Below are 27366 nucleotides of genomic sequence, written 5' to 3'. Positions count from 1 at the left end.
CTTTAAGCTGAAGCCAGTGCTCATTTACCATTCTGAAAATCCCAGGGCCCATGAGAATCATGCTAAATCTACTCTGTCTATGTTCTATAAAAGGAAAGATAAAACTTGGACTCTAACACATCTGTTTACGAAATGGCTTACTAAATATGTTAAGCCCACCTACAGCTTACAGAAAAAAATCCTTTCAAAATATTACTGTTCACTGACAATGTACCTGGTTGCCTAAGAGTTCTGACGAAGTTGTACAATGAGATTAACGTTGTTTTCATGTCTCCCACCACAGCATCCATTCTGCAGCCCATGGGTCAAGGAGTACGTTTTGGCTCTCAAGTCTTACTATTTAAGAAACACATTTTGTAAGACTATTGTTGCCATAGTGAGCAAATTAATTGCAAGGAAATCCTGGAAAGGATTTGCATTCTAGATGCCATTGAGAATATTCATGATTCATGGAAAGAGTTGAATATAAACATTAATAGGAATTTGGAGGAAGTTCATTCTAACCCTCATGGATGACTTTAAGAGATTTAAGACTTCAGTGGAAAAAGTAACTGTAGATGTAGTGGAAATAGCCTAAGCACTGAAATTAGAAATGCAGCCTGAAGATGTGACTGATGTTACAGTCTCATGATTCAGAACTTTAACTGATGAGCTGCTTCTTGTGGCTGGGCAAAGACTATGATTTCTTGAGATGGAATCTACTCCTGATGAAGTTGTTATGAACAGTGTCGAAATGACAATGAAAGACTTAGAATATTGCTTAAACTTAGTTGATAAAGCAGTGGCAGGGTTTGAGAAGATAACTCCAATTTTGAAGGAAGTTCTATGGGTAAAATGCTATCAAACAGAGTTGCGTACTACAGAGAAATCATTCATGAAAGAAAGAGTCTATCAGTGTGGCAAATTTCATTATTGTTTTGAGAAATAACCACAGCCAACGTAGTCTTCAGCAGCCACCATTCTGATGAGTCAGCTACCATCAGTAAGACCCTCTGCCAGCAAAAAAAAAAGTGTGACACTCCAAAGGCTCAGATGATGGTTAGCATTTTTTTTTAACCAATGAAGTATTTTAATTAAACTATTTGTGGGGATACAATGCTACTACACATGTAATAGGCTACAAACATAATTTTTATATGCACTGGGAAACAAAAAAATTCATGTGACTCACTTTACTGTGATTTTTGCCTTAGTATAGCTCAAGCAGTAAAGAATCTGCCTGCAATGTAGGAGACCCGGGTTCAATCCCTGGGTGGGGAAGATCTGGAGAAGGAAATCTCTACCTACTCCAGTATTCTTGCCTGGAGAATTCCATGGGCAGAGGAATCTGGCAGGCTACCATCCATAGGGTCTCAGAGAGTGGGACATGACTAAGCAACTAATGCTTTCACACTTTTGCCTTAGTGTAGTGGTAGGGAATCGAACCTTCAGTTTCTCTGAGATATGCTTGTATATAAAAAAAAAATCTACTAATTATGTTGTAAACTTGAATCTAATAAAATGTTATGCATCAGTTGTGTTTCAATAAAGAAGAAATTATCATAGTATCTTCAACTAGTCTATTTTACTGACTTCTAGATGTATGCAAGGTTGTTAAGTTATGTGGAGTCTCCCTTCTAAATCTCTATCCAATCAGTCTCTATTTCACTATAACGTCTCTGTTTAACTTCTTTAGTTCTCTGGAACATTTTTCTTGTTTTAGAGTCTCTCCTCACTGCAATCTCTCTTTCAAGTTATTCTTCTTCCATTGTCATTGACTTTCTTAAAGCTAATTCTCCTGTGTGTTTCTTTTATGCTTTGTAAATGCATCTATTATAGCACTTATCTCAGTGTATTATACATGATGGTGTATTAGTCCACCCCCCTCCCATAAAGAGCTATGCATAATCTGTCAGGTCTAGTGCAAGTGTTTAATATGTACTTCTTCAGAAAATTACTAAGATAGATATCTTCCTTGTAAAATAAAAGAAAAAGTACTGAATGATAGAAACTATTTCTTTGTGAGAACTGGGAGGGGTACTCTCTGTCTGTTATCATTTTATCTTTATGTCAGTTCTTTATTCTGAAAAAAGAAGTCAGAATAGATGATGGAGAAAGATATTTCAAATCTTTTTTCCTCCTACCTTTTCCCAAATATATATACATAGCAATAAACCCCGTAGAGGGCCTATGTCTAAAGCCTAAAGTGAAAGTGTTAGTTGCTCAGTCGTGTCCAACTCTTTTAACTCCGTGAATTGTAGCCCTCCAGGCTCCTCTGTTCCATGGAAATTTCCGGGCAAGAATACTTGAGTGGGTAGCCATTCCTTTCTCCAGGGGATCTTCCTTACTCAGGGATGAAACCTGGGTTTTGCAGGCAGATTCTTTACCATCTGAGCCACCAGGGAAGCCCAGTCTAAAGCCTACGTGACTTAAATATAGTCTAAGTCTAAGTCACTGTATTTACAATGAAGAATGCTGTTATTTATGCCACAAATGTTTACCCTTAAAATTTATTGTATTACAGCAAAACTGGGTTGAGAACTTCTAAAGTTATATAACAATGTGCTGTGCTATGCTAAGTTGCTTCAGTCGTATCCTACTCTTTGTGACCCTGTGGACTGTAGCCAGGCTCCTCTATCCATGGGATTCTCCAGGCAAGAATACCGGAGTAGGTCGCCATGCCCTCCTCCAGGGATCTTGCCCACCCAGGGCTTGAACCCACGCCTCTTATATCTCCTGCATTGGCAGGCAGGTTCTTTACCCCCACCTAACCATAGATATACAGAATAGGAGTCAGATGTTTGAAAGTTCCACTGAATTCTTTTTTTAAATACTGTGCTTGTGTTACTTTATAATGAACTTAGATTAAAGATACAACTGTAGGCATGAAGGAATGTCCTTACTATTACTATGATTTTGAAGTATAAACAACATAATTGGGGATCAAACCATAAACTTGTTACATTTTGGTCCTTTTCTAGCTCCCTTTTGTGTATAAATAAGACACTTTTTTATGTAATTTGCAAAGTTCTCTATAACCTTATTGGGGGAGATTCTTTTTTCTGTTATTTGTTTAGACAAAAAGATGAAACTGGTAAATTTAGGATTTCTTTGTGGAGAGTCTCTGTAAATGAAACTAATGAATCTTGATTCAATAAACTTGAATGAATATGTATTTTGTCATAGTTGAATGATCTAAGTACTCTGAAGTCAGATGTGCTTTCAAAATATTCCCATAAATGTAAATTCTTAATTATGACCATTTTTAGGGTATTTAGCTGTCTCCTGGTGGTTGTTGCTACTTTGGCCCCTTTTATATGTTTGGGACAGAGAAGGAAACACAATGCTTGCATTCCTGTGGTTGCTATAGTAATGGAAAAAAACTGCAGCTGTGATTGTAGACTTGGAGAAAAAGACTGAGGTAATTTCAGCCCTGGAGACTTAGTAAATATTAATTGTGAAGAAGAAAGCTCTTGTTCTCATTCTTTGATAGTTTTAAATTTTTTATATAAGAGCCAGAAGTCATTATACTGAGATAAATTGTGACTCATTGTTACAGTCTCTAATTGAATTCTTAAGGCAGGTTGAAATGTTAGCTAAAATTCAAAGCAATGGACTTTTGCATGTGATTTAATGAATTCTGTGGCTATAGCTGGAATTCTATGATGCAGAAGAAAAACTTGTGGCTTGATTAAAACAAAAAAATGTTGTAAATTTCTTCACAGAGCAAAGAACACAGTTTTCCTCAGATGTTTCTTGATTTCCTTTTTTTTCTGAATGAGTATTCAGTTTTAAAGTGTTCTTTGGACAGTTGCGTGGTTTGTGCAGAGCAATCTTAGTGCAAAATTCTTTCTATCTTGCATAGAGCCCAGCCGCTATGATAGCCAGGGTAACAAAGGCTGCAGTCTTAGCTGATCCTCAGTAAGGACTAACTCCTGTCTTTATTGTGGCTACTATTATCATTGTTTTTGGAGTGGGCAGATTTTATATTTTACTACCTTTGTTCCAAGGGTAGTGATCTGAAGAGTTTGGGGGAAGGATCAAGGTTCAGAAGTTGAAGGTGAAAGTCAGCTATCAAAAAGACAGTAAAAATGCCAGGTGAGCAGACGGGCTTAGCCAAGAATGGTGAGCAGCCCTGGTGTTGGGTAGGTTTTCATCAGCATATGCGTACTGTGCTTACCATGTATTGATTCACTGTGTTAGGAACATGGATCACAGAGATATGGAATAATTTTCCTTCCTGCCCAAGGTAGGATCGCAAAGGACTTCGGATTTATTTCTATAAAGAATGTAATAATAATAATATATTCATATGTATTAATAATAACATATTACTACATATGTTAATCTATAAATAAAATATCTCTAAATAAAATATTATACAGTAATAAGTAATATATAATAAAATAATATTTTAGCACAATTTGAGAAGCACCAAGACAGAGGCACGTATAAGGTGCTATGCAAGCACAGAAGAGGGTAAAATTGAAGTCTAAACTGTACAGAAATAGCATGGAAGCTTGGGGATTGAGAATGGACTCTGGAGCTAGTCTTCGCACAATTAAACACCAATCTTGCTATTTCCTCCTTGTGCAGTGTTGGCTCTGTTATCTAATGTCTCTGTGTCTCTGTTTCCTTTCCTGTAAAACGTGAGTAATGAGTACCTATTTTACAGGATGTTATAAGGAATGTTTCCTGTAAGTGGAGATGAAATGAATTTATGTCTGTCTGTGTCTCTCTACACACACACACAATAATAGTATCTGGGCTATAGCAAGTGCTATATGTGTTTGAGGAGGTATTATGATAAAAGTTGGGCCAGTAATACGTCTTCTGTCAAACAGTTCATTTAATATCACAATCTGGGTCTTCTGTTTCTTTGGCTTCAATGGGCAATGGTCTGAATCATAGAAGAATCTAGGGCTCCCATAACGAGCATCCCTTTTGAAAACAGTGTGTGAATACATTTTAATCTCACTGGTGTTGCTTTGGAGAATCATAGAACAGTGTTAAAAATGATCCTGCTCTCACAGTGTTGGAGCAGATTATGTAGAACTATTCAAAGAAGGACTTTGATTAAATATCACACATAATTAAGAATGGTTACTGTTGAGACTTTCACTTTTAAATATAAATTCATATTTATGTCTAGAGTGTCTTTAAAAATACTGTATGTCTCTTCCAGTTGGCAGACACAGGAATATCTTTTGTTATACCTTGGTACCTCTCTGAGGACCTCCTAAGGTACAAATGTGTCTTAAAGTACATTTATTATAGGTATAAACATATTTTTGACATTACACAGAATAGACTCTCCAAATCTGAGAAACTGTATCCTTTTTTTAGTGTAATTCAGAAAAGATAGACATGTGTGTATATGTGTCATTACACTATTATTATTGCTGCTTTTTAAAAAAAATCCTTTATTAGTAGGAACATTGTATTGGAGGTTTATATGTAGCTCTATAGATGGCGGGGTGGGCACCATTCTCACACTCTTGCAAGACTATTAATTTGATGTACACTGTTCAAAAGCACCCTTAGGATTTCAGATTAAAAAATAAAGAGGTTATGTATAGGAGACTGAAGAATATTTAGCCACGATTCCAAGGCCCAATAAAGCTTAGTAGGGTTATTGCCACTTAAGATTTAGTACTCTGTCTTCAAGTCTTATAAAGTGTTATAGTTTTAGTAGATTCTAGAGGCATTTATGTCACACTTAATTGATTCCATAAATTCAATTTACATGAATCTAACTTATGAGTTAGAATGCAAACTTACTTCCCTCTGCAAAGAACTTCAGTGGCTCCTAATTGCTTATTGGGTAAATTCCAAATCTGTCAGAATTCTTTGCTCTATGATCTGACGCCAGCCCACTTCTTAACCTCATTATTATTTTCTATCTAAATTCATGATCTTCAGCTGGAAGATAAGAAGATGCCACTTATGCCCTCAAGTGCTTGAGTTTTTTTCAACAAGGACATCAAAGTCATTAGAAGTGCATCTCCCATTTCTTTTGTGCTAAATCCTCCGATGTTAGGCATCAGCAGCAATTGGTAGTAGTTGGTGGACTTCATTAACCAAAGATTGACTTTTATTCACATGTCATGTACATGGTCTAGAAACATCTGTTTAGACACCACGGTTCTTTATTACCCTGACCTTGTGTTTTTCAGCAGGAAGCTGTGCATCTTTTTGAGACTGATAATGGTTCTCAGAATTTTCAAGGACTCAGCATTTTTTAATCATTTCTTGAAAAATGGAGTGCCAGTTTGTCCTATTGTAAAGAATCTAAGTGTAGCCTCTGTGTAAAGAGTCAAATATGCTGAGCTGCTGCAACGGTACAGTATAGAAGTGTTTGTCTTTTCCTGGTCTGTGTTAAGCTATTGCTTTCTCTATGACTAATGCTTGAGACTGACTGAATTAAGTATCTCTTAGAATCTGTTTCTTTAACGTTTTTGTTTAAATAATTCTTCAGTGCTATCTAGTAAGTCTCCAGTCTCCTTAATGGGATGGAAGAATAGAAGCAGTTTTCAAACTCATCCACTTTCCACTGCAGTGCAGAGACGAGCCTACATGATTAGGGTTCCATCTCCAAGTGCTAAGATATGGTTCTCTTGTCTGCTGTTTGCTGGGACTCATGCTTAACAAGTTCTAATTTACTGATTCATTAATCATTTATTCATTCATACAATCAGACATTGATTGAATATTTCTATAAGGCAGTCACAGTGCTGGAAGATGGCAATTGTTAAAGAAATTTTGACAACTTTAAATACTAATAAGTCATGTTGATGGAGTCCTTTGCAGCCCTAGGCATCAAGAATGGCTTCCCAGGCTAGATATTTGTGAAATAATTCTTCATGGATGAGTGGGAATGTTTTTCAGTGAGAAGGGAAGAAAGGAGTTACAGGGAAGGGAGCATCATTTCTAGCAGCATTTTAGTGACCTGGCATAGCAGGGACTTCAAAGTGTCGCTTATGTCTTGAGCTTATGGAGCAGAGATAGTGTGAAATGGGAGAGGAGAAGAAAGCAATGCTGGGCAGGACCTTGTATGTCATAAGAAGAACTTTATGCTTTATTTGAAGGCTTTGGTTTTGAAGAATGTCAGCCAAGGGACCGATGATCAGTCCAGAATAAATGGTCTTTTTGGATACAAGGAGGTAAGGCGGAGTGATTGCAGAGTCCCTGTGATGATCGCCTTGAGTAAAGCAGTGGCCATGGCTATAAGGAAGGAAGAGCTAGAAATAAGGGATATTTTATTGGCTGAGTCAGTAAGAATTAGTAACTGACTGGATTTTGGACAAGGAGAGAGATAACGTCTGACATTAGGATAAATGCCCAGATTATGGCCTTGCTATGTTAATGGTAAGGTATATCCTACAGGAACAGTTCTTTGTTCAAACGTATTTCCTTTATATTTCTTAAAAATTTATTTTTAAAAATACTAAAATTATCTTAGTATGGCACTTGCAGAAACACAACACTTCTAAGTAAAGTCTGATCAGTTATTTAACCTCTCTGGGTGTCAGTTTTATCTTTTTAAAATGTTTTAAAAATTGTGGTAAAACAAACATCACATGAAATTGATTATCATAACCATTTTAAGTGTATAGCTTAGTAATGTTAAGTACCTTCATAATGTAGTGCAACCAGTCTCCAAAACTAAACCTTGAACCCCTTAAACAACCACTCTGTCTCTACTCTCTGTTTGAACTTGACTTTTCTAGGCACTTTATATATAAGTGGAATGATACAGCATTTACCTTTTGTGTCTTATTTCACTTCCCATAATATACACATTTACAATGTGTCAGAATTTCTTTCTTTTTAAGCTGAAGAATACTCTGTCCTATGTGTTTACCACATTTTGTTTCTCTGTTTCATCTGCCAATGGACTCTGGTTGTTTATACCTTTTGGCTCTTGTGGATCCTGCTGCTAGAAACCTGGCTCTATTAATTTGCTTATCTTTAAAGTGCAGATATTGCACCTACCTCATGGGGTTCTTTTGTGAGAATCAAATTAGATGATTAGTATTTAACATAATGATTTGCATGAAACAATCACCAAATGAATTTTAGTTACTTTTACTGCATCTGGGTGGAAAAAAAAAAAAGGAATAAGGATTAGGAGTCCAGAAGGAAAGGATGCCTTCTGTGGTTTTGGTGCCTGGACTGTGAGACTAATGAAGCTTGACTTGGGAAACAAAATTGAAGGGATTGAGTTAGGGCACCCCTCCATTCACTCCCTCCACTTCTGTTCTGACCTATTTCCAAGCTTACTGTACAGCAGTATCATTATTCATAGTGCATTTGATGTAAACCAAAGTTTGATTTTAAACTAAGGAGAGGATCACATTGCAAAGTATTTTGAATGTTAAGGGAAGGTCCTCTTACACGAAATTTTAAGCTTTTTAATTTTATGATTCAAGCACATTAGTAGTTACAAGACCTGAAATAGACGCATTTCAGTGAAAGAGGAGCTTAAATGGTAGTTGCTTTCTGGCAGATGGGGGAATTTAGTTCATATCAAAATATGAGCTCTGTTTATTTTTATCAAAGTACCAACTCTGCAGATTGGATTAATGTGTAATTTTAAGCATGACAGGCATAAAACTTCATAGAAGAATTTTATTTCTAGCATTTCCAACTTATTGTATTATTTTTAATTTTTACAACTGATGTTGGGTAATTGCATATATTTATTTTCTTTCCAAAAGTGACATATAAAGTAATTTGTTATTTCTTTGATAGACTCCTTGAAAGAAATTGTCTAACGATGACATGTACCTGAAATTTGCAGCTGACAGGAAGAGAAACTGAAACTGTGCTGCTAGCAGTTTGTGAAAAGATAAAGCCCTGGTGAAGAGCTTTTTTTGTTTTCCCACCCCCAAGCCCACATGATTTTAGATGTGTGTTTAAGATCACTGATGGACCCTTTAGCTTAGCTCAGCTCTGGGCTTAAGGCCAGTGCTTCCTTGCCTTTTCCATCAGTCTGTCTTTTGGAGTTGAGAGTAAAAATCTGAGTCCAACATCTATGGAATCTCTTCCTCCAGCTTCTCATGTCCCTGTATAACTTTCCAGCTTTTCTTGTCAGATATCTAAGTGACACTTTTGGCACTTCTAGGTCCCTGCACGAGTGATGTGTCAAGGTGTAGGGGCCATCACACACCTCATCCATGCTCTCCAACTCTTTAGTTCAGAGAAGTAGAAGTCTGGGAGAGAGGCAGAGTGTAGCAAGAAAAGAATGGTCACAGAAGGGTTTGAAAAACATAGTTGAGCATGGTGATAGTATGTCTTTGCATGAGCTATAGTTTGTAATTTTACTTCAGTTTCTAACTGGAAGGAAAACTAGCAATGTAGCATAGAAACAAATAGAACCATGACATATATTTCACAGTGTACAGAGCTGAGTTTGTCCAGCGCCAGGCTTTGCCACACTTGAGAGTGTTCTATTTGAATGCTACAGTGGGTACCCTCTGTGATGGGGATTGGACGGTGGAATGGGAAATTCTCTGTGTTCTCTACATGGTCTTCCATTGCAGGAGTAGTTTTTAGAGCCTGCCTTCCTTCATCCTGCCATTAACTCCAAGTGTTCCAAGGATAAATTTGATTGGATTTATTTGAGTCAAAACAACTGAAGTGTTCTCTGAGAAGATCACAGTCCCTAGATGATCTCAGAACTGTTCAAATATTTGTATGATCCTTGCTGCCTCCAAGACCTAGTGGTGTAGTTTTTTATTCCAGGATGCAGGATATACCTGGTAAAATGTAATCTATCCCTTTTATAGTGGGAACCATATCAGGCCTGCTTGGCACAGATTCTGAATGCAGTCACAGGCTCTAGGAGCAACTTAATGTCATAATTACATGGACTACCAAGAAATAGAATCTCCATTTTACCAAGAGGGAAGCCCCCAAAACTAGTATCAACAGCAGATTAACTGAATGTAATTCAATTATGATTCTATTGATCAAGAAATCAAATTTACATTCTTTTTATTGCAATGTTTTTATAGATATATAAAATGTTTTATATTTTTGAAATCACTGAATAAATATTATTTAAGTAACATTAAACAGCTGACATCTGACTGGTTTCTCATTCTGGGAATCAGTCTGCTCATTTTAGCAGACTTCTGGCCTCCATTCTGTGTATTAATCTTTAGTCACAACATTTAGTTTAGATTTTAATAAAGATTCCTTAAAAATGCACAAAACTAACTAGTGTGCCCAGATTTTTCAGCAAATAGTTTGTATTTTGTTGTTGTTCACTCAGTTGTGTCCGATTCTTTGCCACCCCATGGACTGCATCACGCCAGGCATCCCTGTCCTTCACCATCCCCCAGAGCTTGCTCAGACTCGTGTCCACTGAGTTGGTGATGCCATCCAACAAACTTGTCTTCTGTCTTTCCCTTCTCCTCCTGCCTTCAATATTTCCTAGCATCAGGGTCTTTTTCCATGAGTTGGCTCTTTGCATCACGTGGCCAGATTCTTGGAGCTTCAGCTATAGCATCAGTCCTTACAATAAATATTCAGGTTTGGTTTCCTTTAGGATAAAGAAAATCAAAGGAAACTGACTGGTTTGATCTCCTTACAGTCCAAGGGACTCTCTAGAGTCTTCTCTTAACACCACAGTTCAAAAACATCAGTTGTTTGGCACTCAGCCTTCCTTCTGGTCCAACTCTCACATCCATACACGACTATTGGAAAAACCATAGCTTTGACTATATGGACCTTTGTCGGCGAAGTAATGTGTCTGCTTTTTAATATGCTGTCTAGGTTGGTCAGAGCTTTTCTTCCAAGGAGCAAGCATCTTTTAATTTCATGGCTGCAGTCACCATCTCCAGTGATTTTGGAGCCCAAGAAAATAGTCTGTCACTGTTTCCATTGTTTCCCCATCTATTTGCCATGAAGTGACGGGACCTGATGCCATGATTTTAGTTTTTTGAATGTTGAGTTTTAAGCCAAGTTTTTCACTCTCTCTTTCACCTTCATCAGGAAGCTCTTTAGTTCCTCTTCACTTTCTGCCATAAGAGTGGTGTCTTTTGCATATCTTGAGGTTATTGATATTTCTCCTGGCAGTCTTAATTCTGCCTTGTGCTTCACTCAACCTGGCATTTCACATGATGTGCTCTGCATATAAATTAAATAAGTAGGGTAACAATACACACCCTTGACATACTCCTTCCCCAATTTGGAACCAGTCCATTGTTCCATGTCCAGTTCTAACTGTTGCTTCTTGACCTGCATACAGGTTTCTCAGGAAGCAGGTTAGGTGCTCTGGTATTCCTGTCTATTGAAGAATTTTCCACAGTTTGTTGTGATCCACACAGTCAAAGGTTTTAGTGTAGTCAATGAAGCAGAATTAGATGTTTTTCTGTAATTCTCTTGTGTTTTGAATGATCCAGCATATTTTGGCAATTTGATCTCTGGTTCCTTTGCCTTTTCTAAATTCTGTTTGAACATCCGGAAGTTCTCAGTTCATGTACTGTTGAAGGTTGGCTTGGAGAATTTGAGGCATTATTTTGTTAGTGTGTGAAATGAGTGCAGTTGTGTGGCAGTTTGGACATTCTTTGGCATTGCCTCTCTTTGGGAATGGAATGAAAGCTGACCTTTTCCAGTCCTGTGGCCACTGCTGAGTTTTCCATATTTGCTGACATATTGAGTGCAGCACTTTAACACCATCATCTCTTAGGATTTTTCATATCATATGGAACCTCCTTATGGAATCATACAGATTGCCGTATCATATGGAACCTTTGTTTCTCGATTTTTAAGGAACCTCCATGCTGTTCTCCACTGTAGCTGTACCAGATTACATTCCCACTATTGCGGGGGCAGTGGGTGGGTAGGAGGGTTCCCTTTTCTTCACACCCTCTCCAACATTCATTTTTGTAGACTTTTGGTGTTGGCCATTCTGATCAGTGTGAGATATACCTCATTTTAGTTTTAAAGGCTGTGAAAAGAGACAAAGAAGGCCACTACATAATGATCAAAGGAACAATCCAAGAAGAAGATATAACAATTATAAATATATATGCCCCCAATATAGGAGCCCCGCAATATGTAAGACAAATGCTAACAAGTATGAAAGGGGAAATCAACAATAACACAATAATAGTGGGAGACTTTAATACCCCACTCACACCTATGGACAGATCAACTAAACAGAAAATTAACAAAGAAACGCAAACTTTAAATGATACATTAGATCAGTTAGACCTAATTGATATCTATAGGACATTTCACCCCAAAACAATGAATTTCACTTTTTTTTCAAGTGCTCATGGAACCTTCTCCAGGATAGATCACATCCTGGGCCATAAATCTAAACTTGATAAATTCAAAAAAATCGAAATCATTCCAAGCATCTTTTCTGACCATAATGCATTAAGATTAGATCTCAATTACAGGAGAAAAACTATTAAAAATTCCAACATATGGAGGTTGAACAACACACTTCTGAATAACCAACAAATCACAGAAGAAATCAAAAAAGAAATCAAAATATGCATAGAAACTAATGAAAATGAAAACACAACAACCCAAAACCTGTGGGACACTATAAAAGCAGTGCTAAGAGGAAAGTTCATAGCAATACAGGCATACCTCAAGAAACAAGAAAAAAGTCAAATAAATAACCTAACTCTGCAACTAAAGCAACTAGAAAAGGAAGAGTTGGAGAACCCCAGAGTTAGTAGAAGGAAAGAAATCTTAAAAATTAGGGCAGAAATAAATGCAAAAGAAACAAAAGAGACCATAGCAAAAATTAACAAAGCCAAAAGCTGGTTCTTTGAAAGGATAAATAAAATTGACAAACCATTAGCCAGACTCATCAAGAAGCAAAGAGAGAAAAATCAAATCAATAAAATTAGAAATGAAAATGGAGAGATCACAACAGACAACACAGAAATACAAAGGATTATAAGAGACTACTATCAGCAGTTGTATGCCAATAAAATGGACAACGTGGAAGAAATGGACAAATTCTTAGAAAAGTACAATTTTCCAAAACTGAACCAGGAAGAAATAGAAAATCTTAACAGACCCATCACAAGCACAGAAATTGATTTCTATTTCTTTAATAATTAGTGACGTTGAGCATCTTTTCATGGGCCTCTTGGTCATTTGTATGTCTTCTGTGGCGAACTATCTATTTAGATTTTATGGACAGCTTTAAACAGTCACAGATGTTCCCGTGTGGAAGTTCTTATAAAATATAAGACTTGGAAGAGCCAGGTGGTGCAGTGGTAAAAGAATCTATCTGCAGAGTAGGAGGTACAGGAGACATGAGTTCAATCCCAGGGTTAGGAAGATCCTCTGGAGGAAGAAATGGGAACCCACTCCAGTATTCTTGCCTGGGAAGTCCCATGGACAGAGGAGCCTGGCGGGCTGCAGTCCATGGAGTTGCAGAGAGTCAGACATGGCCAAGCACAGAGTACATGTGCATACCTCAGGGCAGTTCCTTGTGTGGAAGAGCAAAGCAGAGTGCACACTCACTGTAGGCAGTCAAAAGAAAGAAAAATTAGTAAGCTAAACTATGCAAGGTCAGTTTCTTGTTCACATCTTGTCAATCACAAGTGTTCAGGGGGAAATCTCACCTTAGGGAAACATGAATAGTAAGCAATAAATACTTCTTTCTAACCAGTTCATAAATTAAAACTAAAGTCTGGGGCAATGCCCTGAAGGATCACTTTTCTGGAGCAAATGTAAATAATTAACCTAGAGCTTAGGATACTTTAAAAATGATACTAGAGAAAACATGAAGAACAAGGACAAAAGTGTGTAAGCTTAGTTGAGTGTGTGAGTATGTCAAAATTTAAGGTAAAGTTGCTAAATCCTTCTGTTACCTGCAAGTACTTCTGTTTGCCTGTCAATATGTTAATTTGATGAATTATTTGTTCATAAAGTCTTAAATTTTCAATAAACTAAGGAGAGTCTTCATAGTTAGTGAAATATAATTCCATAGGTGATGATTCAATTAGTGATAACTGAGATTTGCTACATGTCAAGGGATAATGAATCAGGGATTTTAGACATGTTACATTTTGCTTCCCACTCACAAATGTGTGCAAGAATCATCCCTGGAACTTGTTTAAATATGGATAATCTATGTCTAAATCTGAACGTTCATTGTGAGACCCTATCACTTTATTCAGTTTCTCCTGATAGTCTCCATCTACCAGGCATGAGGTGGGAAATTCATGTGGATTAACCATCAGAGGTCTCAGTTATTTGTAAAAAAAAGTGCCAGTGTTCAGCACAAGTGGAATGTTGGCATTTAAAGAATGCTACCACCACTGTACCACGAAAACAGTTGCCAGGAGTAAAGTAGCTTAATAAAACTCCATGTTTTATCCGTGGAGAGTTTCCATCAGCTTTCCACTATTTTTAATTTCAGCAGTTTTTAAAATAACATTTGAGATGAGAGTAAAACTAAATTCAATTATAGAAGTCTTAAAGACATAAAATAGAGCACTCAAACTGAAAGATGATGTCCTAAATTCTTTAACTTTATGCTGGTGGCTTTAGAGCCAAAGGTGAGATTTTGTGCCAGTAATATCTCTTATTCATATTCATTTCTCTTAAATATTCATTCTCTCCTATTCAGTTAAAATATCATCGATGAAATTTTCATCCCATTTTGGCTGAGGAGATGGTTTTTTTCAAATTAAAATCTCTCACTGTTTTTCAATCAATTACAATGAAATGGTGTCCACAATCTAGCTATACTATTAGTTTACCAGAATGTCTGGTGTAAATTTAAAGATTATTGTTACTGGAAATGATGACTGTTATTACCATATCTAGATATGTTCCCAAGCAGACCTTGGCACAGAGAGTAAGTTATTCCTCCTTATTTCCTGATGGCAGAAGTTGCCTTCAAACTGACCCTGTCTTGATTGGCCCACCATTTCAGAACATGGCCCCTTCATTAAGTACATATGAGGGAAACAAGGGTTTTGGAATATTTTCCTTTTATTATTTTTTCAGAGATCCATGTGTTCTAGATCTTGGAATTAGGTGTGATTGAATTTTTGGAATCTTATAAAGGAGCATGGGCTTTTTCTTACTACTTATGGATTGCATCTTTGTGGTAAAAGCATTGTGACATGACATAGTGGTAAATATTTATGTGTCCACATTTTTAATAACCATGTTATTAAATATCATGTTTTAACTACCCTTATCATTAAACAATCTACTGAGTCAGTCTGAGCATCATCAGACTGATGGTACGTTACGATAATTGACCTCATATATTACAAGTTGCTGAACAGAGAACATTATCTTGTAGTTACACTTATCAAATTGCAAAGAGTTTCTCTGTTTTCATCATGTCACCATTTAAACAGGTCAATGCATGTAATTCCATTATACAAATGAAAAAATAATCTTACATTATATTTGTTTTCAGTTTTTTCCTTTCTTGATTTTTCTATTTTTTATCTGTAATTTTGGGGATGGTTTTATCTTTTTTTAAGTTGCTTTGAATTTCACAAAATAATACATATGTAAAAATGTCTCATATGGGTTGATAAAAGATTATGTTCAGTTCAGTCGCTCAGTCGTGTCTGACTCTTTGCGACCCCATGGACTGCAGCACGCCAGGCCTCCCTGTCCATCACCAACTCCCGGAGTTCACCCAGACTCATGTCCATCGAGTCAATGATGCCATCCAGCCATCTCATCCTCTGTCGCCCCTTCTTCTCCTGCCCCCAATCCCTCCCAGCATCAGAGTCTTTTCCAATGAGTCAACTCTTCGCATGAGGTGGCAAAGTACTGGAGCTTCAGCTTTAGCATCATTACTTCCAAAGAAATCCCAGGGCTGATCTCCTTCAGAATGGATTGGTTGGATCTCCTTGCAGTCCAAGGGACTCTCAAGAGTCTTCTCCAACACCACAGTTCAAAAGCATCAATTCTTCAGCGCTCAGCCTTCTTCACAGTCCAACTCTCACATCAATACCTGACCACAGGAAAAACCGTAGCCTTGACTAGATGGACCTTAGTTGGCAAAGTAATGTCTTTACTTTTGAATATGCTATCTAGGTTGGTCATAACTTTTCTTCCAAGGAGTAAATGTCTTTTAATTTCATAGCTGCAGTCACCATCTGCAGTGATTTTGGAGCCCCCAAAAATAAAGTCTGACACTGTTTCCACTGTTTCCCCATAGGAATAATAATGGTTGTCCACCAATCTCGTCATTTGGCTTTAATAGGCCTTTTATACTGCAGTGGTAACTGCTGCAAAGAAGAGATTATAATGTCTACTAGGTTTTACTTCATGTCACAAACAAGAATTTAGAATCAAACACTTTTTAGTAATCACTTGGGTTACTGATCTTAAATGCACTGATGTGATCACATTGAAATACTTTTGTTGCTATTTGCTCTCCTTACAATATCACTGAATCCTTCCTTGAGTTTGATCCTTGTCTTCCTGCTGTTTTGTTTTATTTCTTACTATATAGTTTTATCTTCAGACTTGGAGTTTTACTCTTGCTACTTACTACTTACTCTTGCTTTCTCAGTAAAGTTATAAACATGTATAAGTAGTTTAATTCCTCATGCCTCTTTATCCTCAATAAAAGAGTTGGGTGAACTAGTCGATGCCTAAGATACCACCCAGCTCTGAAAGTATATGGTTTCCTCAAATTTTAAATTGTAAGTTGCCTGAAAAATCATTTCTGTGCATTTATCTAGAGAAATGTCTATTTATTCTGATCTCCCCCCTTTCTTTTTCCCTTTTTTTTTTTTAAATAATACCATACATGTGACAAAGAAGTTTCTTATAAATGTCCTTTGGATTGGCATCTTTTCTAAAAATTCTTATAAATTCATAAATAGGTTAATCAGATATAATTTCCACTGACCAGAATTATGTGCTTTCTTTTCTAAAAATTCTTATGAACTCATTAATAGGTAAATCAGGTATAATTTCTACTGACCAGAATTATGTGCTTTCACATTATAGGGTTTATTTAGTTTGCTTGAACTAAATTCTACTATCATTGGGTAGAGAATGGAAAATGATTTCTATCCTATAACATAGCTGTCTTCTTTTAAGGTACAGAAATTACTAATGTCCCCCAAATAGGACACAGGATTATTCATTATCCACTTGTTGAGTTTCTAAAATTCAGTGATTACATTTTTTGCTTTGCTATTACTGTATGATAGTACCAGTATACAGTAGGTGCCCGAATATGTTAGTTGAATTATTATTTTTCTACTACATCTTTTCTCTCTTGTTCTTTTTCTCTCCCTCCATCCTTGTGTAAAATAGGTAATTTAGTAGAGAGAGAGAAAATTTTTTATTGAGTGTCAAAAGATTGGGTTGTATTAGTAACTGTGTAGACTTGGATTGCTTATTTTTCTCCTATGGGACTATATTCTTCATCTATGAAAAATGGAATTAATCTAGAACTCAAGTCTCTTTTGTATCTACATTTCCATGATACTAGATATCTGTTTTTTTTTAAATTCAGCATTTCCATAATCTATTTGATGATAAAATATTTATTTTTTTCTTTCTTCCTTTTTTTCCTTTAATTTCTGATAACCTGATACTGACTCTGAGAAACAAGTGTTTAAGAAACACATTCTGGGGAATGTTGATCTAGTCAGATGATATTTTCATATGTTAACTGATATGTTTCACGCCTGGTAGTTCTTTTGGTTCCAGAGGTTTACCTCTATTTGATTAGTTATTCATTGCCACCAGAGAGAGATGATAATGTCAGAAATAAAAACAAAGATTTTTCAGTTTTAGAAGTTAAAACTTGTAAGTTGTCAGTGCTTATTCCTGAAAACATCAGTTTTTCCAACTTATGCTATGAATAGGAGACTGGGCGTTGTTGTTAATAGTCACTTTTTTTCCCCCTCCTCTGAGTATATGAAAATTTCTGACCCAGAAGGCAAAATGATTTAATGCAGTATATGTGTATGAGTAGGGGACCTGCTTCCTGATTGACTGCTATTGTGAGACATAAACTCCAGAAACATTTGGGGATTTGAAAGTAGCAAGAACTGGGGTGAAGCTAGAGAGTAACCAACCCCCTGTAGTAAGCCTCACATCCCAGCATGAGGTGGGAGTGTAAATATGGTTATGGGTGAATTTCTAGTTATGTGGTCATGGCATGACCTCCTGATTTCCTGTGTATAATATGACAAAGTAGTATGAGTTGAATTGTGCGCCCTCTTCCCCAAATTCATATGTTGAAGTCCTAATCCCCAACTACCTGAACCTCTTACTCAAGCAAGGTAACTTGCTTACTTTCAAAATAGTCATTATGGGAACAAGTTAAAATGACATCATTAGGGTGGGCCCTAACCCTTATATGAAGAGGAAATTTGGCAACAAACACACACACAGGGAGAATGCAATATGAACAGGAAGGCAGAGATCAGAGTGGTGTGTGTGTAAGCGAAAGAACACCAAAAATTGCCGAGAAACCAGCAGCAGCTAGATAAGATGTATGGGACAGATTCTTCCTCAACTTGATCTTGTACTTCTAGTCTTCAGAACTGTGAGACAATCAATTTCTATTGCTCAAGCCACCCAGTTTGTGGTGCTTTGTATTGGCAGCCCTAGTAAACTAATACACAAGGAGAACAGCAAAATAGCTAGCCAAGAAGGATTCAGAAGCATCTGATGGGAACCAGGACCTGAAGAGCCCATGTGATAGATGCATTAGAGGTGAGATAAGGCAAATTCTGGGCTTCCCTGGTGGCTCAGACTTAAAGAATTCTCCTGCCATGCAGGAGACCTGGGTTTGATCCTTGGAAGAGCCCCTGGAGGAGGGCATGGCAATCCACTCCAGTATTCTTGCCTGGAGAATCCCCACAGACAGAGGAGCCTGGTGGGCTGCAGTCCATGAGGTCGTAAAGAGTCAGACATGACTGAGCGACTAAGCACACACAAGGCAAGCTTTAAATTTGGACAGAAGGTGGACAGAGAGCAAGTCACTCATTGATCTAACCAGCTTACTGTCACATCATTGTCTATGTGCTGCAGAATAAAGCTTCTCCAGTTCCAGGTATTTAGAAGTCTCCGATATTTATATAAAACCTGTGGAAGGTGACAAGGGAGATGGAAGAACTTGAAATAAATGTTAAATTTGACCTAGCAAAATATATGCCTGTCAAGAGCCATTTTTTTGTAGTATGCAGAAAATGTAAAACGTAGTATGCAAAAATGAAGAGAGATGGAAATTTAAAAAACAATCAGATGAATCTGGAGGGCGTTATGCCAAGTGAAATAAGACAGATAGGGAAAGACCAAATACCCATGGTGTCATTTTTATGTGAAACCTAAAAAAAAAAAAATTGAGGACCTCAAAATAGAGAGTAGAATTGTGCCCCCAAGAGTTGGGGGACTAGAGAGAGTAAAACTATACAAAAAGTATACAAACTCAGTTGTAAAGTGAGTAGGTCTTAGGATCTGATGTAGATAGCATGGTGATGGTAGTCGACAGTGCTATATGGTATAATTGAAACTTGCTAACAGCGTAGAACTTAAATGTTCTCATTAAAAAGAAAAGAGAATAGGTAAATATTTGAGGTGATGATGAGGTAACTAATTCAGTCATGGAATCCATTCACAGTGTGTTTGTCAAATCACCATGTTGTACACTGTATATTATAACTTTGTCAAATATGTCTTACTAGTACTGAATAAAATGAATGCATCTTAGTGTTGACGCTTCTCATCACTCCACTGCTTCTGTCCTGGTCCTGTGACTCTGCTGCAAGGCACCAGTATTCTCGTTAGGTGACTGTATCAGTAACAGCCTTTTAACTGTTTTCCCTCCTACCATGTTTCAGTTCAGTTCAGTCGCTCAGTTTACCTCCTTTCAAACTAGAATATTCACTACGTAGCACCTAAGTCGTAACACATCACTTCTTAAGCTTCCAAAACTTGCACTTCACTATGTATGACATTTACCTGCAAGAGACCCCGTGAAGCAGCCTCAGGCTGTGTTCCTGACCTGCTTCCCTCCGTCTTTCCTCACTCACATCCGCTTGCCCACCCTGTCTTTGATGCTCCTTTAATGCATAGCCGTGTTCTGTACCCTTGTTCTCTGTATTCGACAGTGTCTTCACCTAGGTTTCTACATGTATTTCTACTTCTTTCAGATTTTGACCAAATACCATAAACTCACTCATATATCTAAATTTGTCATTTCTTAACACAGTCTCTAACTTCCTTCAATAGTACTTCTCAGCATCTTGACTATATTAGTTTTCTAGGGCTGCCATAACAAATTACCACAAACCTGACACCTAGAAACCACCGAAAATTATTCTTTTTTAACAAGTCTTGAAGCCATGAGGTCAAAATCAAGGTATTGTCAGAGTTAGTTCACTCGCTCTGGAGGCCCCATGGGAGGAGCCGTTTCCTGCCTCTCTCATAGCTTTTGGTGGCTAGCTTCACCCAGCTTCCCTCCTGGCTACTGGTGTTGCTTAGTTTGGGGCTATATAACTCCAGTCTCTGCCTGCCTTTTCACATGGTCTTCTTCCTGTGTCTCTGTCTCATCCCCTCTTATAAAGACACCCATCACTGGATTAAAATCTTCCCCTACAGTGGTGACCATGGTGACCTCATCTTGAAATTCTTACCTGCAGACCCTTTTTACAAATACCTTACATTCATAGATATTGGGATTTAGGACCTGGACATATCTTTTTAAATGATATGTTCCCCCCCCCTTTTTTTTTGGACCCACTACATTAACTTAGTATGAATTTATTTACTGGTTAATTTTTCACCTTCCCTCATTAAAATGTCAAGTGCATGACAACAATGATTAAATATGCTCTGTTTATATTTGTGCCTTGACCAATTTCTGGCACATATTGGTGGCTTCATAAACACGTGTCAAATGAGTAGAGAGAGAAAATATATACAAAACATGAGGGTTATCAGTAAAACTGAGCCAAAATTAGAGGAATGAGGGAAAAAGAATTTGAAAAAATAGGTCAGACTTGTGTTAAGACATAAAGAGAGGGGTATCACTGAACTTGAAAGAGGCATGAAAAGAGACCTCCTACTGATTGCAATATTGGAATTTTGTTGGTGCCTGGTAATATGTTCAAATCTAAGGCAGGTTTTACGTGGTATTTTTGTGGCTACATCATCACCTTGTTACATGACAAGATGAAACAGATCAGGAGGGGAATACTTTTTTGTCATTGGATTAGAACTCATCAGCCTTTCTTTCAGTAATATTCTTGCGGAATCTTTTGCCTCCTAGACCCATTGACTTGCCAGTCTACATATACAGAGCACAGAGGTTAGAACTAAAGGAATAGATTCAATATAGTGTTAGGTTTGCTCTTCTCTGTTATAGTCATGGATCTTTTAAGGCATTATCCCACATACTTAAAATTCTCCTGACCCATCACCTTTGTTTTGTCTCTATGTGCTCTGTTGATCACCTGATCAGTTATCTTTTCAGATATCTCACTAGTGCTGGGGAATCCTCAGCTATTGGCAACACTCTCACTAACAGGAATCACTTATGGAACCCTGCTCAGAAGATGGATGCTTTCTGGAATGATCTCTCTCAGTCATTATTTTCTTCTCTCAAGAAATTTATCTCTCTCCCAACCACAAGGACCTTTGAATCAAAAGGAGTTATAACTCTTTATGAAGACTAATGTTTACCCATGTTCTAGATTCAGTTTATCTCTACCAATACATGCCCTTTCTTTTGCCTTTATCTTTAATCTCTTCCTTCCTTCTGTTTTTTTTTTTTTTTTTGGTTTCATGTTATCCATTCCTAAATAACTTAAATAAAACTCATTTAACCTTAACACTGTTGAATAACAAAAGGTCAGCTGAGAAAATTTGAAGATCTCCTTGTCTTTATTAAAACGATTCATGAACTGGACAGCATCCCATCTAGCAAATAGAAAGAATTGTACAAATGGAAGGCTTTTGTAGACAGAGAGCAGATTACCACATCTTCCTTTGGGGGATGGAAAGTGCCTATATGGCAGATTACCTCATTGGTGCTGACCAAAAAATTCCAAACTGGTTGGTTAAAGCTACATTCCTGAGGGAGGTTGTAACAGTGAATAGGCTGGGTATTAAGCCTTGGGCTGGTGGCATGGGCTTAGCACAAGAGACTCCATTTGCGGCTTATTGTCTTGTTTTTTTGTTTTGTTTTTGTTTTTTTTTTTAATGAAATCTATGAATATTACTATTGTTTATTAATTCTTTGCTTCATGCCAAGACATCAGGTAAATGGTAAATCACTAAACAGTTGCTCCAGGAATGCACTACTCATTCAGCATTTTCAATTTATAATCTGATTTTTCCCACCAAACCCTCTGTTGAAACTGAATCTTAAAGATAAATGATAACTCTATACAACAACTCTCAGAATTTCTTTCTCGTTCCCTGTCCTCTTCTGGTCTGTTATAGCTCTGTCATGACTTATATTGGGTTATTTCCCTTCTTTACATTCATTGCTCTTTTTCTTCTCTCCAAGGGAGACGAGCAGAAGAGGAGGGGCCTAATAGTTTTTGATGGTTACCTATGTACATGGCATGGCATTATGTGATTTTATATAGCTTATCCCTTTATTCTCCAGAATAATTCTGTGAATAAGATATATTTGTCCATTCAAGTCCTAGAAATGTTTTTCAAAATCACACAGACTTTGGTGGAACCCAGCTCTAAATCCATGCCTTATCTTTATTCCATTGTAACATGTGACCTCATATACTCTTTCCTCTTCTGACTCAAAAATGTGTCCTTGAAGTTGTGTCCCTTGCCCATTTAGTTTGTAATGTTTGTCCTCATGTCTTAGGCTTACATGCAAATAGCTCCAAAATAGATATCTATGCCAAGCCTCTCAAAAGTCCCAACTAACAGCCCTCTCAACTTCCCTTTCATTCTTCCCTCTCTGTTTCTCTTTTGTTTTTAACAGTTTTTGAGCGTTCACTATATGCTGCTAGTCACCATGACAGGTCTTTCACATGCATGGTCACACTTTCATTGCACACTTAATAGTAACTCATTTTTGAACAGAAGGAAAGAGAGACTTAGAGAAGTTGTACAACTTGCCAAAGGTCAAACAACTAGAAAGTATAGATCCAGGTTTGGAGCCTCTTTTCCTCTGAAATCTTTGCTCACTTTCTCATGCTTCTGAGGGATTCCTGACTGTTTTCTGTCCATGCACACTGCTTTCCCACCTGCTCCCTTATGCTGTTCCCTCCGTTCTGTCATTGCTCAGGATGATCTCTGGTAGACTATTCCTGAAACCTCTTGAGTGGATCTTATGTTTCCCCCTTTACCAAGCTCATAGCTCATTCTGTCTTGCGTATTCAGTTTTGTGCATTCACATGTATATTTTCTTCCACAATAGCATAAATTATTTGAGGTAGAATCTGTCTTCACACACAGTAATGCTCTCAATAAATCTTTTTGAATTGAAGTGAATTCCAGTGGACTTCCTGGATGGCTCAGCAGGTAAAGAATCTGCTTTTAGTACAGGAGATGAAAGTTCAATCCCTGGGTTAAGAAGATGCCCTGAAAGAGGAAATGGCAACCCACTCCAGTATTCTTGCCTGAAATACCCATGAACAGCCTGGTGGGCTGCAGTCCAAAGGGTTGCAAAGAATCAGACAAAACCAAATGACTAAGCACACACACACACACACACCCCCCCCCCCCAACGTGGGGAGTGCATTGCTTTTTTAAAAACAACAAATATAGCAATCATATGTTTCAAGTACAGTATTACTAAAATAACAATGAAAAGCAGAACTAATTTTCATCATAACATAGAGATTAATGAAATGTAGGCTGCATTAAAATTTATGTCATGGTTTTGTAGTTTGCTGAATTTCTTTTCTGATTACTCTCCCATCCCAAGGATAGGGACTGTTAGAAAACCTTCTGTTGCTAACATTTACAGTGTGTTGATTAGAAACAAGTTCCAAATAGCAGTGAGCTCATTATATGTGGTGGTATTTTAATGTTTCTTTAATTTTTTTTTTAGCAATTCCCTCCAAATCCAATGAATGAATTCCAAGTCTGTTGTCAAACTTCCCTAATACTAACTAAGCAAGGCAACTAGAAGGGTCTGATCAAACAAGGTTGTTTTGTATTTCCTGTTTGTTTTATTCCCTGTATTCTTCAGTTTCCAGCTTTGTAGGTCAGACTTAAAGCATTTACATGGATGCAGTTCCTATAGCAAACCTTGGGAGATTGGTGAGAGGGGGACGACAGCGTGGGTATAAAAGAATTGTGTTTTGCCTTTCTTTTCTTTATTCTCCAGCTGCTGTTCCTTAAATAAAACTTTAAAAATAACTTTTATAGGGTGGTTAATACATTCCTACCCTGTGGGGACAGGCTACATTCTCAGCTGTCCCAGATTTTAGGCAAGCTCTAATAATTTGGGTAAAGAATCAGGCTCTTGTCTTGAGTCTTGAAGAACTGCCACAGGGTCAAGGCCAAAGCAAGGGAAGTGTAGGCATTGGTGAACTTGTGTTCTCTACACACTTCCCTGGGGACTGCAGGAGAAGGGAGGGGCAGAGTTCAGGTGGTGGGTAGTGCGACAGGGCTGTAGAGCTGGGCTGAATTCTATAAGAGAAGAGGGAAAGTTACAGTTCTTAAATTTAGATGGTCCAAAATCACTGCAGATGGTGATTGCAGCCATGAAATTAAAAGACACTTATTCCTTGGAAGGAAAGTTATAACCAACCTAGATAGCATATTCAAAAGCAGAGACATTACTTTGCCAACAAAGATTCGTCTAGTCAAGGCTATGGTTTTTCTAGTAGTCATGTATGGATGTGAGATTTGGACTGTGAAGAAAGCTGAGTGCTGAAGAATTGATGCTTTTGAACTGTGGTGTTGGAGAAGACTCTTGAGAGTCCCTTGGACTGCAAGGAGATCCAACCAGTCCATCCTAAGTGAGATCAGTCCTGGGTGTTCTTTGGAAGGACTGATGCTAAAGCTGAAACTCCAGTACTTTGGCCACCTCATGCAAAGAGTTGACTCATTGGAAAAAACTCTGATGCTGGGAGGGATTGGGGGCAGGAGGAGAAGGGGACGACAGAGGATGAGATGGCTGGATAGCATCACCGACTCGATGGATGTGAGTCTGAGTGAACTCTGGGAGTTGGTGATGGACAGGGAGGCCTAGAGTGCTGTGATTCATGGGGTTGCAGAGTTGGACACGACTGAGCGACTGAACTGATGCCTTTCTCAAATAGTTTCCTTTATCATTCTTGAGTCATTCTGAGTTAAACTTGGCTGTTGGGCAAGCTGGAGGAGTGCAGCAGGTGCTTACACCCTCACTGTGGCTTCCCAGGTGATGCTAGTGTAAAGAATCCACCTGCAATGCAGGGGACACAGGTTTGATCCCTGCATCAGGAAGATCCCCTGCAAAAGGAAATGGCAACCCACTCCAGTATTCTTGCCTGGGAAGTCCCATAGACAGAGGAGCCTGGTGGACTACAGCCCACAGGGTTACAAAGAATTGGGCATGTTGGAAGAGACTTAGCATGTGACTCCACAGGAAACCCATGGATGTTTAATTTCCCCAGTTTTTTTAGAGGAGGAAGTTAGGCAGAGGTGTGTTGGAGGCTCTAAAATTGCAATGGTATTTTGTGTAATACTTTCTGAGAGCGCAACTGGAGCAGCACTGTGTGCTCTCATGCCTGCCCAGCAGGCCCCACGTAGAGATACCTTGAAATCTGTGAGGCTACTGATTTGGCTGTTTATAGTGCATAATTTGGGCTTCCCAGATGGCTCAGTGGTAAAGAATCCCCCTGCAATGTAGGAGACACAGGTTTGATCCCTGGGTCAGGAAGATACCCTGGAGAAGGAAATGGTTACCCACTCCGGTATTCTTGCCTCAGAAGTCCCATGGACAGCAGAGCCTGGTGGGCTACAGTCCATATGGTTGCAAAGATCTGGACATAACGTAGTGACTAAACAACAGCAACTGCATAATTCACTACCCTGTTCTGTGAAAGAGATTGGGCTTTCATTGAAAAGTCCAAACTGAAGAGGGGGAAGGATTTTTGAATATCAGCTATCTACTTCTCTCCAACCCTGCATATTTATACCATGCATATTTGGGAATAGGTAGGGTACAAGCAAAAAAGTGAGCTGATAATTTACATTTGCTAAGTGCCTTCTACATGCCAGGCACTAGTAGGTATTCAGTGTCACCTAATATCAACAAGATTTACCTCACAGAAGATGAAACAAATAGGTATTATTACCTCCATTTATAAACCTAAAAAGTGAAGTTCAAAGGGAAACAGGAAACAGGGATTAGTGAGATGTTGTTATGTTACTCTTGTTTGTCTTTAATATGCTGGGGTGGGGGGTGGTTGCAAACGATTGCTTTGGCATACTAATTTCAAGATGTCAGCTTTCATAGCACTTTATAATTTAAACGGTCTTTTTACTGATGCTGTTGATTTTTAGAATAATCATGTGAGGTGTACAGATCAGACATTATTATTCCCATTTTGTTTATGTATATGCTGAAGTTCAGAGTGTTCAAGTGATGTTCAGGTTTATGAAGTAAAGGCAGCAGCTAGTGGGGAGGTGTTTCCTGACTTCAGGCTGCCTGGGCATCATAGCTACTGAGCACTGCAGTAATCATCTACCAGATTTCTGCTTCTTACAACTTTTAAACAGAGTATTTACCTGATTAAAAACTAATATATGTGCCCACAGAAAGCTCCCCAAAGTTTACCACGTTAGGTGATCTTTGTGGTCTATTATTTTTCAGTTTATTTTCCAGGCAAAAATATGTACAAAACTGGGTTATACTTATATAGATATTGATAGATAGATAGATCATTTATATTACTTTTTCACATACTATTGTGTTTTCTCCCATAGTCATATTTTATTCATATATATAAATATATATGTAACAGTACCTAGTTTTATTATAGTGAATTTATACTATAGTTTATTTAGTCATTTTCCTACTACTGTTTTCATTTCTGTGCTATAAGAAATAATTTAAAATATCTACCATAATCTTTTCTTTCCTTCTAATTGCTTTTTTTTAGACCAGATTCTTAGAAGTTAAATGACAGGGTCTAGTGTTGTGATGCACACCTGTTATCTTTATGTGTACAACATCCCTTCTCCTGGAAATAGCACCTGAATTTTTTTCTTGTTAACTTCTAACCCAAACTCCACTCCTGTAATTTGAGCTCTCATTCAGGCATGATGAACCCTACACTTTGCTCCTGTCCCAGGAGGCCAAACTTATTCCCTGACTGTAGTGATTGCTTCAGAGAGGAGCAGGTATGACCCAAGCCATGCCAGTGAGATAAAGTGAGGCATTATCCTGAGGCTTTGCAGAAAACCATTGGGAAATTGAAGTCCTCTTTA

Source organism: Capra hircus, chromosome 4 (genome assembly GCF_001704415.2).
Source record: "Capra hircus breed San Clemente chromosome 4, ASM170441v1, whole genome shotgun sequence".
NCBI classification, from domain to species: Eukaryota; Metazoa; Chordata; class Mammalia; order Artiodactyla; family Bovidae; genus Capra; species Capra hircus.
This window is presented reverse-complemented; position numbering follows the sequence as displayed.